This window comes from Asterias amurensis, chromosome 17 (assembly GCF_032118995.1).
Source record: "Asterias amurensis chromosome 17, ASM3211899v1".
Taxonomy (NCBI): Eukaryota; Metazoa; Echinodermata; class Asteroidea; order Forcipulatida; family Asteriidae; genus Asterias; species Asterias amurensis.
The window spans coordinates 2823666-2843840 of NC_092664.1; the positions used below are offsets into that span (position 1 = coordinate 2823666).

The 20175-nt window shown below is 42.4% G+C and overlaps 1 long non-coding RNA gene across 1 annotated transcript; it reads left to right on the plus strand.

The window, feature by feature from the left end:
- LOC139949944 (uncharacterized) lies at positions 1-13344 on the plus strand. Its single transcript, XR_011787598.1, has 13 exons — positions 1-92; positions 2379-2506; positions 3181-3308; positions 4203-4311; positions 5067-5191; positions 6528-6654; positions 7648-7774; positions 9204-9307; positions 11666-11786; positions 12011-12101; positions 12395-12518; positions 12752-12846; positions 13066-13344. It is a non-coding gene; the product is annotated as an uncharacterized lncRNA (long non-coding RNA).
- Positions 13345-20175: the final 6831 nt, after the last annotated feature.

The following is a 20175-nucleotide window of genomic DNA, read 5'->3' on the forward strand; positions in this document are numbered from 1 at the left end:
AGATTATTCACTGGTTGAAGAGCAGTATCTACCACGGTCAACCTGGTTTGTTATGATTGTGATTGCTATGTATCACTCCTTCCTTGTCTGAGGTAAGTTGAAACCCTACGCACAAAATGCCCAATTTCCACTCAGCCCCACCCAGTTTGCAAGTCACAATCTGCTCATCATTGGTCCACTGACGGCACTGCCAGTGTGCTGACAGTGGCTGTCACTGGTGGACCGCAAACAAATGTCTGCCCGCTGACCAACGTCCCTCCTGTGTCAGTAGCCGACAGAGGACCTTTGATGGACTGACAGCGGACTGTTGTCGAACCAACATGTAAGTGGGCTGCTGAAGGTGGGCCGCCAGCAAGCGAGGTGACATTTGTTGTGGCAGTTAACTAGCAACAGCCCTCTGATTGTAACGTCCGTCGATATCGGTTTTTTCCCATAACCGATATATCGAAAATTAAATATCGAGTATACTCGATATATCGAGTATTTCCCGCGCGCAAGATGAAGCCTAAAAACAGCACTTGGTATACTCATGTTTGTAGTTGAAAAATCTCAAATTGCGTAGTCCCGCGCCCCGATTTTTTTGGTTTTACAACAAAGTATGATCACCGCTATCGCTGGCTTGGCCAATCGGTGAACGCTCACCACAATTCTCGATTCGTGATTGGCCATGATTGACCGTCTCAAAATGACACAGAGCCTTTGTGAGTTGCGTGACCCGCCGACATTAAGGTGTCAGTTGCCTATGCATTGGACGTGCCTATGCATTGGACGTATAAGTGTCAATCAAGTTGTCCGACGGGCACGCGGGCGGGCGGCTTTGAGTTGAGATCTTCGGTAGGATGTGGAAAAAAAATTGATGGACAGGCCCGCTGTTGTGGAGAGTGAAGTGTGTTAGGGGAGCGCGGCGCTTCAAACTTTGTCAACACTAAATGAATTAGTTACTAAACTTTTTGAGAGTCTAATGCCCTTCAAAATAACGACAATTCACGGCAATATTGTTAGATACATAATAAATGTCCGCTGGTATGTTACACTACCTTTACGGTTGAAAATGGTTGAGATAATCATCCAAAAAAATCACGAGAAAGTCCCGCAAAACACAGACCTACCACTCCGCGCTCACAATATACAACGCAAGCAGCATGATGCAGTCACATAGTCTCCAATAAAGGCTCGTAGCACTTAGCAGTCTATAGTAAAGGCATTAAAATTGAATGCGAGAAAGCCCTCTATTGTCGAAATAACGCAGTGCATCACGCGATACCGCCTTGAAAAAAGACTGCACGTGTCTGTGCATGCTTGGGCAAACGGGTTTTCCCCCCGAATCGCAATAACCACACACGCTGGTGTGCACGCTTAAACCGTACAACAGCAAAGTCTTCGCTGGTACGCACGCAATAGCCGCCGACAGCGTGGTCTGCGAAGCATATAGTTCCTCGGAAGTGTAAGCTTGGTTAGGAAACAACAACGTGTAGGCTTTATTTGACCAAAATGACGCCATTATGATACCTTGGATTGATAGAAAGATTATTTTACTGTATAACGTAAGATTGTTTTCTTCCTTGTTTTGTTATGTCTTGTTGATTCGGGGAAGTTTTTGCGGGGTATTTTTGCAAACCAGCGGTGGTTTCTTGTGAGGTTTTACCGTGCGCTCGCCGCGGAGTTGTGAACTTCTGCGACGGGCCAGCGGCTGATGGCGAAAACACAAAAATCAAGCAGACATACTTGGTTGTAAAACGTATTTTATTTAATAGAGCAACTCAAAATGATGAAATTACATAACGACGACGGCTTTTCTAATACTCAAACACAGATTTCTTTTAAATAATCGGACACTCTTTTGGTATTTTCGATATCATTTAGGAACATCGAATTTTTCAAAACATCGAAATTTTTCGATATATCGAAAATCCGATATTACGATATGATTATAAAAGTGACATCGGCGATTTCGATGTCAAAAAAATATCGAGTTTTTGAGTATTTTCGATATATCGACGGACGTTGTCTGATTGTCCCTGTTGGTTTGTGTTTTAGTTTCCAGATTTTTTCCAACCAGTTTTCTTCCATCTGTACTCTCTATAATAAACTATTTCAACTTAATTTTGTACTGTACAAACCCTTTTCAAACCAATATTGTGGCTTCCTCAAAACCATTCAATCCAAAGTTTTGTTTTTAATTGTAAACTGGTTCAAAGGCCAATGTTGTTCCGTCTCTTGAATTTTCCTAAAACACATGGAGTTGTAGTGCTGTCTTTGGTTTTTCTGGAGGGTCTTATTGTCCCAGAAATTGTTGCCGATGTTGTTTCTTAAATTTTCCCGAAGCATGATGACCTTTGATGAAATATTATTGACAGTGTTTCTTATTTTGTTTGCAGATTATTCACTGGTTGAAGAGCAGTATCTATCATGAACGAAAGCCTTCTTCATCTGAAGATGTTTTTATCAAGGTCAACCTGGATTGTTATGTTTGGGATCGCTATGCATGACTCTCTCCTTGTCTGAGGTAAGTTGAAACCCTACACTAAACACATTGAATGCGTGTATGACGGCTACACTTGCCATGTACACTTGCTAAAAGATAGTGATCCTCAACATGTATTCAAGACTGAATGTCATAAGATAAAAGTGAGACATCATTTTCTGGAAAATTGTGTTGAAATTATGGTTTACAATTCAACTCACCCAATTTTGTGCTATAAAAAGCAATATCAGACCAGTATCTCTTGAATTCATTTCATTCTCAATTTGTTTCAAGAGTCAGCGTTGTGCTGTCTTAGTTTCCTTGAGGCTCATGTTTTCTAGGTTTACCATCTCTGAAAACATTGCAAGTTGATGTTGAAGTGTCAAATCTTTCCCGGAATAATTGTTTTCCATCTCTTGAAAGCATGCCCAAATTATTTAGAAGTTTAAGTTGCAAGGCAATTAGTTTGCCATCTCTCTGAACCATTCCAAGTTGATGTTGTAGTGCTCAATTCATAGGAACTGATTGTGTCAACTCTCAAAACTACTCATAGTTTTTGTTGTAATGTTTAAACCTTTTCCACTATTTTTTGTGCCACCACTTTAGGGCATTGCAAGTTGCAACCAAATCATTTCCAAACAAGTTTTTAAAATTGTCTTCAAGCATTATGACATTTGATGTAATATTAATATCACTATATTTTATTTTTTATGCAGATTATTCACTGGTTGAGCAGCAGTATCTATTATGGACAAGAGGTCTCTTAATCTGAAGAAGTGTCTATCAAAGTCAACCTGGATTGTTATGTTAGGGATTGCTATGCATCACTTCTTCCTTGTCTGAGGTATAATAAAACTCTATACTTACCATATCATACCATTCAGCCCCATCTAGTCCACATGGGATCTACTTGTCATTGGTCCACCAACACAAAAACGCCCTTTTGCAAATGGTATAATTTCTGTTCTACTCTGTGCAAAGGGAACACTCTCTGCTCGACTTTGGCTGAGGGAACGTTTTCTGCCCGACATTGGGAACACTCTCTGCACGACTTTGTGCCGAGGGCACACTCTCTGCCCGACTTTGCAAAGAGGGTACACTTCTGTTCCACTTTGTGTAAAGGCCACTCTCTTGGCCAACTTTAAGCAGAGGGCACATCTCTGCCAAACATTATACACTTGGCACACTCTCTGCTCAACTCTGCAAAGAGGGCACATTTCCGTTTGACTATTTGCAAAGGGCACACTCTCTGCCTGATTAAGTGCAAAGGTCACACTCTGATCTGACTATGTGCATAACACACTCTCCTTCTGTCTTTGTGCATATGGCACACCCTCTGCCTGACTTTGTGCAGAGGGCACTATCTCTGCTCGACTTTGTGCAGAGGGCACACTGTGCCTGACTTTGTGCAGTTGGCACACTCCCTGCCCAACTTTGTGCAAACTTAGCTGACTGTCATAGGACCTATGTGAGCTGCTGAAGGTAGACCCCCAGTGAACGAGGGGCCCTTGTGTCAGCAGTCCACTAGTGGTAGCCCCCTGATGGTTACTGTTGGCCCATCGCAGGCTGCTGCCGGACCACCATTGAGCGGAAAAATGTTGTCTGCTAGTGGTAGACCTCTAATGACAGACGATAGTGTACCAGGTCTTTGTTGTAGTGGCTAAATTCTTCGTCAACAACAAATTTGTTGTGTCTTCTTTAAAGGTGTTTATAACGGTATGTCTTGTTTTGTTTGTAGATTATGGTTTGAATGAAGACGTCTATCACGGTCTAAAGCTTTATTCAACTAAAGATGTTTCTATCAACTTAAACTTGGATTGTTATGCATCACTCCCTCCTGGTGTGAGGTATGTTGAAACACTTGAGTAAAAATGGCCCTTTGCTTGTCATTGGTCCACCGGCAGCGAGCACAGGGCACATTCTCTTTCTGACACTGTGCATAGGGCACACTCTCTGCCCAACTTTGTGCAGAGGGCACACTCTCCGCCTAGCTGTGTGCAGAGGGCACACTCTCTACCCAACTGTGTGCAGTGGGCACACTCTCTGTCTGACTTTGTGCAGTGGGCACACTCTCTGCCCAACCTTATGCAGAGGGCACACTCTCTGCCAAACTGTGTGCAGAGGGCACACTCTCTGCCAAACTTTGTGCAGAGGGCACATTCTCTGCCAAACTTTGTGCAGAGGGTAGACTCTCTGACTGAATTTTTGCAGAGGGCACACTTTTTACCTTACTGTGTTCCAATAGCACACTCTTTATGGGGCTTTGTGAATATGGTACACTGTGTGCTCTATTTTGTGCAAAGGGCCAATCTCTGCCCGACTTTGTGCAGAGGGCCCCACTCTCTGTCCAAAAAATGTTTTGCTCGCTGACCAGCAGGACTGATTATAAACTAATAGCTGACCGTCGTCGGACCTAAGTCAGCTGCTGAAGGTGGACCCCCAGTGAGCGAGGGGACGCTTGTGGCAGCAGTCCACTAGTGGTAGCCCTCTGATGGTTCCTGTTGGCCCATCCTAGGCATACGCTCTGCCTGACTTTGATGGCAGCTGATATTGGACCATGTGGATGAAGTGTTTATTATGGTGTATCTTATTTTATTTGCAGATGATGGAGTGAATGAAGAGCATCTATGATGAACAAAAGCTTTATTCAACTGAAGATGTTTCTATCAAGGTCAACCCGCATTGTTATGTTTAGGACCGCAATGCTTCACTCCTTCCTTGCATGAGGTATGTTGAAACCGTTCACTTAAAATGCCCCATTGCTTGTAATTGGTCCCTCATCAGTGAGGTGCCAGTTGTGAACCTCACACAAATGTCTGACCGCTGACCAACGGTCCTCATGTGTCAGCAGCCACCAGAGGACCGATGATAGACTAATAGCTGAATGATGTTGGACCTGAGTCAGCTGCTGAGGGTGGACCCCCAGTGAGTGAGGGGACGCTTGTGCCAGCAGTCCACTAGTGGTAGCCCTCTGATGGTCCCTGTTGGCCCAACGTAGGCATACTCTCTGCCCGACTTTGTGCAAAGGGCACACTCTCTGTCTGACTTTGTGCAGAGGGCACCGCTCTCTGCCCTGCTTTGTGGAAAGGGCACACTCTCTGTCCCACTTTGTGCAGAGGGCACCATTCTCTGCCCTACGTTGTGCATAGGGCAGGACTCTCTGTCCCACTTTGTTCTGACGGTACACTCTTTGCCCTACTTTGTGCAAAGGGCACATTCTCTGCCCTACTTTGTGCAAACAGTACACTCTCTGCCCTACTTTGTGCATAGGGCAGGGCTCTCTTTATCTGACTTTGTGTTGAGGGTACACTCTCTGTCCGACTTTGTGCAAAGAGCAAATTCTTTCCCCTACTTTGTGCAGTGAGCACTGGGCATACTCTCTGCCTGACTTAGTGCAGTGGGCACATTCTTTGCCCTACTTTGTGTAGAGGGCACACTCTCGGCCCGACTTTGGGCAGAGGGCACCATTCTCTGTCCACCTTTGTGCAAAGGGCACAATTCTCTGCCTTACTATGGCATAGGGCAGAACTCTCTGTCCCACTTTGTTCTGAGGGTACACTCTCTACCCTACTTTGTGCATAGGGCAAAACTCTCGGCCCAACTTTGTGCAGTGGGCACACTTTCTGTCCCACTTTGTGCAGAGGGCACATTCTTTGCCCTACTTTGTGTAGAGGGCACACACTCTGTCCGACTTTGGGCAGAGGGCACCATTCTCTGTCCACCTTTGTGCAAAGGGCACAATTCTCTGCCCTACTATGGCATAGGGCAGGACTCTCTGTCCCACTTTGTTCTGAGGGTACACTCTCTACCCTACTTTGTGCATAGGACAGCAACTTGGTCCGACTTTGTGTAATTGGCATACTCTCTTTTTATTAATGTGCATTTTGCACACTCTCTGTTAAACTTTGTGCAGAGGGCACCCTCTCCATCAGACTTTGTGCATAGGGTGAACTCCTTGTTCAACCTTTTTATAGGGCTGGTTTCTGCCGTACTTTGTACAGAGGGCATACTCTCATATGTTCTTTCAATGTGTTTATTTCGGTGTATCTTATTTTGTTTGCAGATTATGGTTTGACTGAAGAGCAACTATCACGGAAAAAAAGCTTTCTCTATCACAAGATTGTTTCTGTCCAGGTCAACCTGGATTGTTATATTTTGGACTGCTGTGCATCACTCCTTCCTTGCATGAGGTATGTTGAAAACGTTCAGTTAAAATGCCCCATTGCTTGAAATTGGTCCCTCATCAGTGAGGTGCCAGTTGTGAACCTCAAACAAATGTCTGACCGCTGACCAACGGTCCTCTGGTGTCAGCAGCCACCAGAGGACCGATGATAGACTAATAGCTGAATGATGTTGGACCTGAGTCAGCTGCTGAGGGTGGACCTCTAGTGAGTGAGGGGACGCTTGTGGCAGCAGTCCACTAGTGGTAGCCCTCTGATGGTCCCTGTTGGCCCATCGTAGGCATACTCTCTGCCCGACTTTGGCAGTGGGCACACTCTCTGCCCGACTTTGTGCATAGGGCAGCACTCTCTGTCCCACTTTGTGCAGAGGGCACATTCTTTGCCCTACTTTGTGCAAAGAGCACACTCTCTGTCCGACTTTGTGGAGTGGGCATATTATTTGCCCTACTTTGTGCAAAGGGCACACTCTCTGTCCCACTTTGTGCAGAGGGCACCATTCTGTGCCCTACTTTGTGTAGAGGGCACACTCTCGGCCCGACTTTGGGCAGAGGGGCACAATTCTCTATCCAACTTTGTGCAGAGGGCACACTTTCCGTCCAACTTTGTGCAAAGGGCAGGACTCTCTGTCCCACTTTGTTATGAGGGTACACTCTCTGCCCTACTTTGTGCTTAGGGCACAATTCTCTGTCCTACTTTGTGCATAGGGCACACTTTCCGTCCAACTTTGTGCAAAGGGCAGGACTCTCTGTCCCACTTTGTTCTGAGGGTACACTCTCTACCCTACTTTGTGCATAGGGCAGCAACTTGGTCCGACTTTGTGTAATTGGCATACTCTCTGCTCATAATGTGCATTTTGCACACTCTCTGTTAAACTTTGTGCAGAGGGTGAACTCCTTGTTCAACCTTTTTATAGGGCCGGTTTCTGCCGTACTTTGTGCAGAGGGCATACTCTCATATCTTCTTTCAATGTGTTTATTTCGGTGTATCTTATTTTGTTTGCAGATTATGGTTTGACTGAAGAGCAACTATCACGGAAAAAAAGCTTTCTCTATCACAAGATTGTTTCTGTCCAGGTCAATCTGGATTGTTATATTTTGGACTGCTGTGCATCACTCCTTCCTTGCATGAGGTATGTTGAAAACGTTCAGTTAAAATGCCCCATTGCTTGTAGTTGGTCTTCATCAGTAAGCTGGAAGTGGTGAACCTCAAACAAATGTCTGCCCTTTGACCGCCATTGGATCTAAGTCAGCTGCTGAAGGTGGACCCCGAGTGAGCGAGGGGACGCTAGCGGCAGCAGTCCACTAGTGGTAGCCCTCTGATGGTCCCTGTTGGCCCATCGTAGGCATACTCTCTGCCCGACTTTGGCAGTGGGCACACTCTCTGCCCGACTTTGTGCATAGGGCAGCACTCTCTGTCCCACTTTGTTCTGAGGGTACACTCTCTACCCTACTTTGTGTATAGGGCACACTCTCTGCCCTTCTTTGTGTATAGGGCAGGACTCTCTGTCTGACTTTATGCAGAGGGCACACTTTTCTGCCCTACTTTGTGCAGAGGGCACCATTGTCTGCCCTACTTTGTTCAAAGGGCACACTCTCTGTCCCACTTTGTTCTGAGGGTACACTCTCTGCCATACTTAGTGTAGAGGGCACACTATCTCTTTTACTTTGTGCATAGGCAAGACTCTCTGTCCCACTTTGTTCTGACGGTACACTCTCTGCCCTACTTTGTGCAAAGGGCACACTCTCTGCCCTTCTTTGTTCATAGGGCAGGACTCTCTTTGTCCGACTTTGTGGTGAGGGTACACTCTCTGTCCGACTCTGTGCAAAGGGCACATTCTTTGCCCTGTTTTGTGCAGTGGGCACTGGGCACACTCTCTGTCCGACTTTGGGCAGAGGGCACAATTCTCTATCCAACTTTGTGCAGAGGGCACACTTTCTGTCCAACTTTGTGCAAAGTGCACAATTCTCTGCCCTACTTTGTGCATAGGGCAGGACTCTCTGTCTGACTTTGTGCATAGGGCACACCCTCTGCCTGACTTTGTGCAGAGGGCACATTCTTTGCCCTACTTTGTGTAGGGGGCACAATTCTCTATCCAACTTTGTGCAGAGGGCACACTTCCTGTCCGACTTTGTGCAAAGGGCACAATTCTGTGCCCTACGTTGTGCATAGGGCAGGACTCTCTGTCCCACTTTGTTTTGAGGGTACACTCTCTGCCCTACTTTGTGTATAGGGCACACTCTCTGCCTGCATTTATGTTGAGGGTACACTCTCTGTCGGACTTTGTGCAGTGGACACATTCTCTGCCCTACTTTGTGCATAGGGCAGCACTCTCAGTCCGACTTTGTGCAATGGGCACACTCTCTACTCGTCAATGTGCATTTTGCAAACTCTCTGTTAAACTTTGTGCAGCCCCATCCTCTCCATTAGAGTTTGTGCATAGGGTGAACTCCATGTTCAACCTTTTTCATAGGGCAGGTTTCTGCCCTACTTTGTGCGGAGGGCATACTCTCATATAGCTTTCAATGTGTTTATTTCGGTGTATCTTATTTTGTTTGCAGATTATGGTTTGACTGAAGAGCATCTATCACAAGATTGTTTCTGTCCAGGTCAACCTGGATTGTTATATTTTGGACTGCTGTGCATCACTCCTTCCTTGCACAAGGTATGTTGAAAACGTTCAGTTAAAATGCCTCATTGCTTGTTGTTGGTCTTCATCAGTAAGCTGGAAGTGGTGAACCTCAAACAAATGTCTGCCCTTTGACCGCCATTGGACCTAAGTCAGCTGCTGAGGGTGGACCTCTAGTGAGTGAGGGGACGCTTGTGCCAGCAGTCCACTAGTGGTAGCCCTCTGATGGTCCCTGTTGGCCCATCGTAGGCATACTCTCTGCCCGACTTTGGCAGTGGGCACACTCTCTGCCCTACTTTGTGCATAGGGCAGCACTCTTTGCCCTACTTTGTGCAAAGAGTACACTCTCTGTCCGACTTTGTGGAGTGGGCACATTATTTGCCCTACTTTGTGCAAAGGGCACACTCTTTGTCCCACTTTGTGCAGAGGGCACCATTCTGTGCCATACTTTGTGTAGAGGGCACACTCTCGGCCCCTCTTTGGGCAGAGGGCACAATTCTCTATCCAACTTTGTGCAGAGGGCACAATTCTCTGCCCTACTTTGTGCATAGGGCAGGACTCTCTTTTCCATTTTGTTATGAGGGTAGACTTTGTGTCCAACTTTGTGCAAAGGGCACAATTCTCTGCCCTACTTTGTGCATAGGGCAGGACTCTCTGTCCCACTTTGTTCTGAGGGTACCCTACTTTGTGTATAGGGCAGGACTCTGTCTGACTTTATGTTGAGGGTACACTCTCTGTCGGCATTTGTGCAGAGGGCACACTTTTCTGCCCTACTTTGTTCAAAGGGCACACTCTCTGTCCCACTTTATTCTGAGGGTACACTCTCTTCCCTACTTAGTGTAGAGGGCACACTATCTCTCCTACCTTGTGCATAGGGCGGGACTCTCTGTCCAACTTTGTTCTGACGGTACACTCTCTGCCCTACTTTGTGCATAGGGCAGGACTCTCTTTGTCCGACTTTGTGGTGAGGGTACACTCTCTGTCCGACTCTGTGCAAAGGGCACATTCTTTGCCCTGTTTTGTGCAGTGGGCACTGGGCATACCCTCTGCCTGACTTTGTGCAGAGGGCACATTCTTTGCCCCACTTTGTGTAGAGGGCACACTCTCTGTCCCACTTTGTTCTGAGGGTACACTCTCTGCCCTACTTTGTGCATAGGGCAGGACTCTCTGTCCCACTTTGTTCTGAGGGTACACTCTCTACCCTACTTTGTGTATAGGGCACACTCTCTGCCCTTCTTTGTGTATAGGGCAGGACTCTCTGTCTGACTTTGTGCATAGGGAAGGATTCTCTGTCTGACTTTATGCAGAGGGCACACTTTTCTGCCCTACTTTGTGCAGAGGGCACCATTGTCTGCCCTACTTTGTTCAAAGGGCACACTCTCTGTCCCACTTAGTGTAGAGGGCACACTATCTCTCCTACTTTGTCGCATAGGGCAAGTCTCTCTGTCCCACTTTGTTCTGAGGGTACACTCTCTGCCCTACTTTGTGCAAAGGGTACACTCTCTGCCCTTCTTTGTGCATAGGGCAGGACTCTCTTTGTCCGACTTTGTGGTGAGGGTACACTCTTTGTCCGACTCTGTGCAAAGGGCACATTCTTTGCCCTGTTTAGTGCAGTGGGCACTGGGCACTGGGCACACTCTCTGTCCGACTTTGGGCAGAGGGCACAATTCTCTATCCAACTTTGTGCAGAGGGCACACTTTCTGTCCAACTTTGTGCAAAGTGCATAATTCTCTGCCCTACTTTGTGCATAGGGCAGGACTCTCTGTCTGACTTTGTGCATAGGGCACATTCTTTGCCCTAGTTTGTGCAGTGGGCACACTCTCTGTCCCACTTTGTTCTGAGGGTACACTCTCTGCCCTACTTAGTGTAGAGGGCACACTATCTCTCCTACTTTGTGCATAGGGCAAGACTCTCTGTCCCACTTTGTTCTGACGGTACACTCTCTGCCCTTCTTTGTGCATAGGGCAGGACTCTCTTTGTCTGACTTTGTGGTGAGGGTACACTCTCTGTCCGACTCTGTGCAAAGCGCACATTCTTTGCCCTGTTTTGTGCAGTGGGCACTGGGCACACTGTCCGACTTTGGGCAGAGGGCACAATTCTCTGCCCTACTTTGTGCATAGGGCAGGACTCTCTGTCTGACTTTGTGCATAGGGCACATTCTTTGCCCTAGTTTGTGCAGTGGGCACTGGGCATACCCGCTGCCTGACTTTGTGCAGAGGGCACATTCTTTGCCCTACTTTGTGTAGGGGGCACACTCTCTGTCCGACTTTGGGTAGAGGGCATAATTCTCTATCCAACTTTGTGCCAGCGTCCCTGTTGGCCTATCAGAGGCATACTCTCTCTGCCAAACATTGTCGTACTGCTTATTATGGTGTATCTTATTTTGTTTGCAGATTATGGTTTGATTGATGAGCATCTATCACGGACACAAGCTCTATGCAAGTGAAGATGCTTCTATCAAGGTCAACCTGGATTGTTATGTTTTGGACCGCTATGCATCACTCCTTCCACGAGGTATGTTGAAAACCATTCAGTTATCATAGGTACCCTGCTAGTGGTGAACGGCAAAGATTTGTGATGACAATCAACGTCAAATAGTGCATGTCCTTAGTGTAGCTGTTGAACTCCTGAATATTGCTTTCCCTCGGCACAAGTGTAGAAAGACTAAATGCCGAAATGTTATGATTATCTTAATGTTGCGATGAAGTTTCTTAAAGTGTTTGCTATTTCTTTTGCAGATTGTTCAGTAATTGATGAAGTGACTGAAGATGTTTCTATCAAGGTCAACCCAGATTGTTTTGGACCGCTATGCATCACTCCTTCCTTGAGGTATGTTGAAACCAGTCAGTTAAAATGCCCCATTAGTTATCATCGGTCCCCGGCCAGTGGTGAACTGCAAAGATTTGTGACGAAAACCCACAGAGAAGAGGTGACCGTTGTTGGGTCCGAGTCTGCTGTTTCAAAGTAATCAACGTCAAATAGTGCACGTCCTAAGTGTAGCTGTTGAACTCCTGAACATTGCTTTCACTGGGCATAAGTATCGAAAGAGTTGATGCAGAAACGTCATGGCTATCTCCATGTTGCAATGAAGTGTCTAAAAGTATTTGTTATTTCTTTTGCAGATTGTTGAGTAATTGATGAAGAATATCTATTACGGCCAAAAGCCTTATGCAAGTGAAGATGTTGCTATCAAGATCAACCCGGATCGTTACGTTTTGGACCTCGATGAGGCACTCCTTGCATGAGGTATGTTGAAAACAATTCAGTTAAAATACCCCATTAGTTATCATCGGTCCCCTGCTAGTGGTGAACTGCAAAGACATGCGTCGACAACCAACAGAGAAGAGATGACTGTTTTTGGGTCCGAGTCCGCTGTTTCTAAAGAAACAGTTGACAAATTGTGTGTGTAGCTGTTGAACTGCTGATTATCGTCATGTTGTGATGAAGTATCTAAAAAGTGTGTGTTATTTCTTTTGCAGATTGTTGATACTATCACGGCCGCAAGTGAAGATGTTGTGATCAACCCGGATCGATATGTGTTGGACTTCCATGCGTCACTGGTTCCTTGCACGAGGTATGTTAAAATTCCCTATTAGGTACCAGTCGAACCTTAAAGACGACAAGCAACAGAGATGACCGTTGTGTCTGGTGATTCTAAAGTAACAGTTGACAAAGTGTGTGTTTACCTGTTGAACTCCGCTGGATTTAAGTACCGAAAGACTTCTGCCAAAAGGCGACGATTATCTTAATATTGCAAACCATTGTCTAAATACGTGTGTTATTTTCTTTGCAGATTGTTGAGTAATTGAAGAGTACGTTTGTACAAGAGAGACTGCAATGGATGACTCCGCAACTGATATAGTTTGGAAACGTCGACTGAACATAGTCGTCAAGGTGCCTGTCATCTGTGAACTAATAGTGGAATATAGTTTGAACTATTTAGATGAATAATGCATTGTCAGAGTACGATGTAAAACAGTTAAGGCAGAACGTGAATATCAGAGGATTAATAATGCAAGCACTACACAGGAATATGACGATTAAGTTGATTAAAGTAATTTTCCATTGTAAAATAAACCGTAATGATTGTAACGAGTAGTAATAAAAAAATGAATAAATAATAATGAAGTATAAACAAGTGAAATGAGAAGTGTTGAATATGTTGTGTGAAAACTTTATTTATATTAATGTGCCAGTAATGGGAAGAACAATTGAATGGAGAAGTTTTAAAATCCGGGTGCATTATGGGTAAAATAGCTGGGGGAAAAAAAAGCGATGGTACACTATCCACGGGGAACAGGAATACCAACTGTGTGAAAAGCGACGGTACACTATCCACGGCCATCGGGAATAGGAATGGCAACTGTCTAAAAAGCGACGGTACACTATCCACGGCCATCGGGAACAGGAATGCCAACTGTCTAAAAAGCGATGGTACACTATCCATGGCCATCGGGAACAGGAATGGCAACTGTCTAAAAAGCGACGGTACACTATCCATGGCCATCGGGAACAGGAATGCCAACTGTCTAAAAAGCGACGGTACACTATCCACGGCCATCGGGAACAGGAATGCCAACTGTCTAAAAACGTAATACCACCATCCTAGCCATCCCCTCCCACCATCCTAGCCATCCCCTCCCACCATCCTAGCCATCCCCTCCCACCATCCTAGCCATGCCCTCCCACCATCCTAGCCATGCCCTCCCACCATCCTAGCCATACCCTCCCACCATCCTAGCCATCCCCTCCCACCATCCTAGCCATCCCCTCCCACCATCCTAGCCATCCCCTCCCACCATCGTAGCCATCCCCTCCCACCATCCTAGCCATCCCCTCCCACCATCCTAGCCATCCCCTCCCACCATCCTAGCCATCCCCTCCCACCATCCTAGCCATCCCCTCCCACCATCCTAGCCATCCCCTCCCACCATCCTAGCCATCCCCTCCCACCATCCTAGCCATCCCCTCCCACCATCCTAGCCCGGGGGGATAGGGGGGCGGAGCCCCCCTGGGGCGGCGGGGCGGAGCCCCGCAGGATGCGCCCGAAGGGCGCGGCGATTTTTAATCCCTATTGTTCTCCGTAAAAAATTTTTGAGGCTATTTATTGTTTTTCCGTTTTATTTTTCTTTAATTTTCATTTTTATTTTATTTTATTTTATTTTATTTTATGTATGTATATATATATTATTATATTATTTAAAAAATTATTTAAAATTATTTGAAGTAGTTCCACCAAATCAGCAAGTAACTTTTGGAAAAGTTACTTGCTGATTTGGCGGAACTACTCCGGAAATTAGTCAGACTTGTGAAATAAAGTGCTAGGACATGAGTGAAAAGTAACAAGTTTATTGTAGTTTCAAAAAGTACATTTTGTGAAACAAGTTAAAGATAAGTAATTACAAGTATATTCAAATTAAAGTCAAAATTTAGGCAAAATTTAAATGCAAAATTAAACAAAGTGTTTACAATACAATGAAGGGAATTTTTCAATCAAAATTAAATCAAACATTTTATAAACAAAATTCAAACACATTTTGGCAAAGTTTGATGCAATTTTTAAGCAAAGTTTGACGCAATTTTAGCTGAGTTTGATGCCTATTTTAAGCAACACCTTAAGCAGAGGTTGATGCAAATTTCTAGCAAAGTTTCACGCCATTTTAAGCAAAATTTCGAGCAGATTTTTAGCAAAGTTTCACGCCATTTTCAGAAAAAATCTTGGGAAAGTTTTACACCATTTTCAGCAAAGTTTCTAGCAGTTTGACACAGTTTCTTGCATATAGATTCTTACATTAAAAATTAACACACATTTTTAAACAAAATTCAAACACATTTTGATGCAATAGCCAAGCCAAGTTCGATGCAATTTGAAGCAAATTTTCTTGCATATTTTAGCAGAGTGTGACGCCATTTTTAGCAGAGGTTGATGCAAACTTTTCGCAAAGTTTCACGCCCTTTTAAGGAAAGTATCTTGCAAAGTCTAATAAAATTTCTAGCAAAGTTGTACGCAATTTTTAAGCAAAATTTCGAGTAGATTTTGAAGTAAATTTTTAGCAGAGTTTGACGCCATTTTTAGCAGAGGTTGATGCAAATTTTTAGCAAAGTTTCACGCCATTTTAGGCAAAGTATCTTGCAAAGTCTAATAACATTTCTAGCAAAGTTTTACACCATTTTACGCAAAATTCTGTGGAAAGTTTAACACCATTTTCAGCAAAGTTTCTAGTTTGACAGTTTCTAGCATGGTTTCTTAATTCAAAATTAACAGAAATTTTTAAACAAAATTCAAACACATTTTGATGCAATAGCCAAGTTCGATGCAATTTGAAGCAAAGTTTCTTGCAAATTCTAGCAAAGTTCGATGCAATTTGAAGCAAAGTTTCTTGCAAATTCTAGCAAAGTTTGACGCCAATTTTAAGCAAAATTTCTAGCAAAATTGATGCAATTTCAGCAAAGTTTGACGCCATTGTAAACAAAGTTTGTAGCAATTTTTAGCAAAGGTTTTAGCATGGTTTTTAGCAACTTCTCAAATTAGACGCCATGTTAACCAAAGTTTAACAGCATTTTTGTGAAAATTTTTCTAGCGGCAAGTTTTATGCTTTTTTTAGCAGAGTTTGACACAAGTCTCTTGTAATCAAAATGATCATGCATTTTATTAAACAAATTATATGCAATTTTAAGGAAATCTTGATGCAATACCCAAGTTTGACGCAATTTTGATGCAATTTCTAGCAAAGGTTAACGCTATTTTATGCAAAGTTTGTGGCATATTTTAACCAACATTTCTAGCAATTTGTAGCACAATTTGGGGCCATTTTTAACAAAGTTCCTAGCAAAGTTTGACGCCATTTTCAGCAAAGGTTAAAGCCATTTCTAGCAAATGCGATACAAATCCAAACATTTTTAGATACAAATATATAGACATTAAATGTTTAAAAGTTTTACATTCAAATCTTGGACTGCAACAGTTGTAGAGTCTTGTTCATCTCTTCAACAGCAAGTTCTTGATGGCTTGGGTTAATGACGAACCAGAACCACAACACATTTGCAAGTCAGCATTTTTCAATACCACCTGTATGATAGAATATAGAAACCAGTTAACAATAAAGAAAACTGTTGTACCCAGTGTATAATTAATGCAAGCAAAGCCTACTGAAAAGAGACAAAGTTTCAATTTCTAGCAAGGTTTTTTGGAAATTTTTCAGCAATATTATAACACAAGTTTCCACAAAATTTTATGCAAATCCAAACAAATTTATAGCGAAGTTTTATGCAATTTCTGTGGAAGTTTAGCAGAATTTTTAGATGCAAAGTTTGAACCAAGTATAATTGCAGATTGCAGCAAAAGCTATTTCAAACAAATTAAAACACAAACTGAGGAGATATTTCAATGAAAGTTCAATCAAGTGCAAATGAAGCAAAAGCAATTTCAGCCATATATATTAAGAAGGTGCAGTAAGCATAAATGCAGTTTGCAGCAATAGCAATTTCAACCAAAACAAGTCTGCACCAAAGTTTAACAATATTTCAATCAAATTCAAATGCAATTTGCAGTTGTTTCAAAGCAGTAATGTTATCTGAGCCAAAGATAAATGCAACTAGCACAAATTTAACTTTCGTTTGCAGCAGAGTATTTTACAAGTTCAAACAAATCAGACGCAATCTGTGGTAATGTTTAAAACCGTTTCAAAGTATTTTAACTAAATTAAAATGCAAGTGGCAGCAGCAGCAATTCCAACAAAACAAAAGTGCAGTTTGTAGCAAAAGTTTTATCAAGTTCAAACAAATTCAGACGCAATCTGTGGTAATGTTTGAAAGCTATATGAAAGTAATTTAACGAAATTTAAATGCAAGTGGCAGCAAAAGCAATTTCAACCAAACAATAATGCAGTTTGTACAAAAAGTTTTATCAAGTACAAACAAATTCAGACGCAATCTGTTGTAATGTTTGAAAGCTATTTCAAAGTAATTTAACTAAAATGCAAGTGGCAGCAAAAGCAATTCCAAGAAAATAATAATGCAGTTTGTAGCAAAAGTTTTTACAAGTTTAAACAAATTCAGAAGCAATCTGTGGTAATGTTTGAAAGCTATATGAAAGCAATTTAACGGAATTTAAATGCAAGTGGCAGCAAAAGCAATTTCAACCAAACACTAATGCAGTTTGTAGCAAAAGTTTTTACAAGTTCAAAAAAATTCAGAAGTGGTAATGTTTGAAGGCGATTTCAAAGTAATTTAACCAAATTCAAATGCAAGTGGCCGCAAAGTATTCAACCAGTTTCAAATGCAATTTAATGTGGTAATGTTTCAACGCAATATCAGCATAGTATAAATGCAGTTCGCAGCAATAGAAAATCAGAGAAAAAAAGCATTTAAGCTTACAATTTAAATAAGTTGAAATGCAAATTGTAGTGATGTTTCAATGCAAATATAAAAAGCATAGGAATTTCGACCAAACACAAATGCAGCAATACAAATTTCAAACAAGAAAAACAAAAAAAAACAGTTTGCAGCCATGTTTTAAAGCAATCTAAAACTAGAAATGCAGTTTCCAGCGGTAGCAATTTTAACCAATTATTAAATATAAATGCAGTGTGTAACAAAGTTTAACACTAAATGCAATATGTAGTTAGGTTTGAAAGCAATATCAGTCCAATATTAATATAGGTTGGTGCAAAATAAAAAAATAAAAAAATAAAAAAATAAAAAACTTGAATGCAAAATCTGGTTATGTTTCAAAAGTAATTTCACATGCGCATGGCAACAAGAGCAATTTTGGCAAATAGAAATGCAGTTCACAGCAAATAAAAATAACAAATCAATCTGTAGTTATGTTTCAAAGCAATCTGCGGTATTTTTCAAAGCAATTTCAATATAACGTATATGCAGTAAAAGCAATGTCAAGCAAATATAAATGCAATTTGTTGCAAGTTGAAAAACAATTTTATGCGCATTGTGTGATGTAAAACGAAATACAACTTACAATGTTTTGAAGTTGGATTGGGGCGGACATCCTTCGGGCAGACATCCTTCAGGGCAGAGGGACGGCTGAAACTGAACAAGAAATTACATGGTGAATCTCATTGCAATTCAATACATTTGTACAATCTCATTAAAGCATAGTAAAATCACAGACAATTTTGGTCACAAGTCGGCCAGAAAAATACAGTTTAGTATGCAATTAGAGTGCAGCATTAGCAGTTTCAACTAAATTTTAAAAAATTCAAACAAAAATGATACAAACTGTGGAAATGTTTCACAGCAATTTAAGATCAATTTCAACCAACTATAAATGCACTTTGCAACACAGTTTAAAAAAAATTCAAACAAAATTAAATGCAAATTGTGGTAATGTTTCAGAGCAATTTCAACCAAATATAAATGCAGTTTGAAGCCAACACCATCAAGCTCAGAAAAGTACAGTGAATGCCATTGCAAATAACAAGTACATTTAATTGCGATATACTTGTACAACTTCACTGAAGAGGAATTGTAGATAATTAGAAATTTACAAGCTTGACAGCGAAGAGCAGCAATTTCAGACATTAATGAATGCAAGTGGTTACAAAGTTTTAAGACATTTCTACCAAAAACATTGGTTGCAAAGTTTCAAAATGGTTGCAGAGTTTCAAGATATTTCATTCAAGCAAATGCAATGGTAGTACAAAGTGTTTAAAATATTACAGAATAGACAAAGTGATATATTGAATGCTACACTTGAGTACGGTACGAGAAAGATAGTGTATAGATGTTTAAAATATTGAAGAATAAACAAGTTGATATAATAAATGAGGAGAGAAACTTACATGTTGGTGTAGCTTGGGTGTCAATGGTACAGCCTGAGACCACTAAGGACCCAAAGGTTGACATCATGCTCATCAAGAGCATCGGCAAGGCACCGTCCACGACCAGCATCAGAACAAGAATGAACCAATGGCCCAAGGACCTGGCATTTTATACGGTCTCCGCACGGTGGAGCGCCCTCTTCCACACAAAGGACACCTTTTCAAAACGGGCGTTTTCGAAAACCAGCTGTCTGTAACTCAAAGAAAAGAAGTTAACTTCATTTGAAACCCAGGCTATTTTTAGAGAGACTTCAATAGGATTACAGCGGTAAACGGTTGCAGCTCTTGTTCAACCTTTCCGACCGAGCGCCAGACATACTCAAACACAATGCTCTTTTCATTGCAGTAATGGATGGGAGTTCACGACTGAATTATTCAGAGGCATCCTAAATATGCTGTTCTTTAAATTGATTGGTTACTTAGATGACGGAGCTGTTGAATTATTCAGAAGCATCCTAAAGCTGCTGTTCTTTAAACTGATTGGTTAGATCTGGGAGCTGTTGAATTATTCATAAGCAAACTAAGCTGCTGTTCTTTAAACTGATTGGTTTTATCTGGGGAATGTTGGACCAGTCAGCGGAAACCCGGGAATAAGTTTATGAATAATTTTAAGTTCTCTGTGCGGCGCGGCAAGCATTTGGAATTGTGTTTTGTTAACCACTGTAACAACTTGTTTAGACGTGATGACATTGGATGGCGCGGTGGAATCCTTTAATGATGATGTCATAATTAACAAGTAATCAATTACTATATAAACTATTATGACTTATTCAGGACAAAATAAATAATTTCAAACTATCTAAAACGTTTTGGGGTGTACACATTAAACATCGTCTCCGTTTTACAATTGTTTAATTTAATTTATTTGTTGGGGGGGGGGGGGGGGTGCGTTTTTTGACAGCTCTCCCAAAATACTGTATAGCAACACAATGAATAAATACATAAATAAGTGCCGGGGCTTGTTACAGAAGCGATGGCCTTTTTGTTTCACTTTGTTTTTTTTTTATACAAGTGCCGCTGCTTTGTTAACATGTTCTAAGAGCACGACCGAGGGTGGGCTGGCA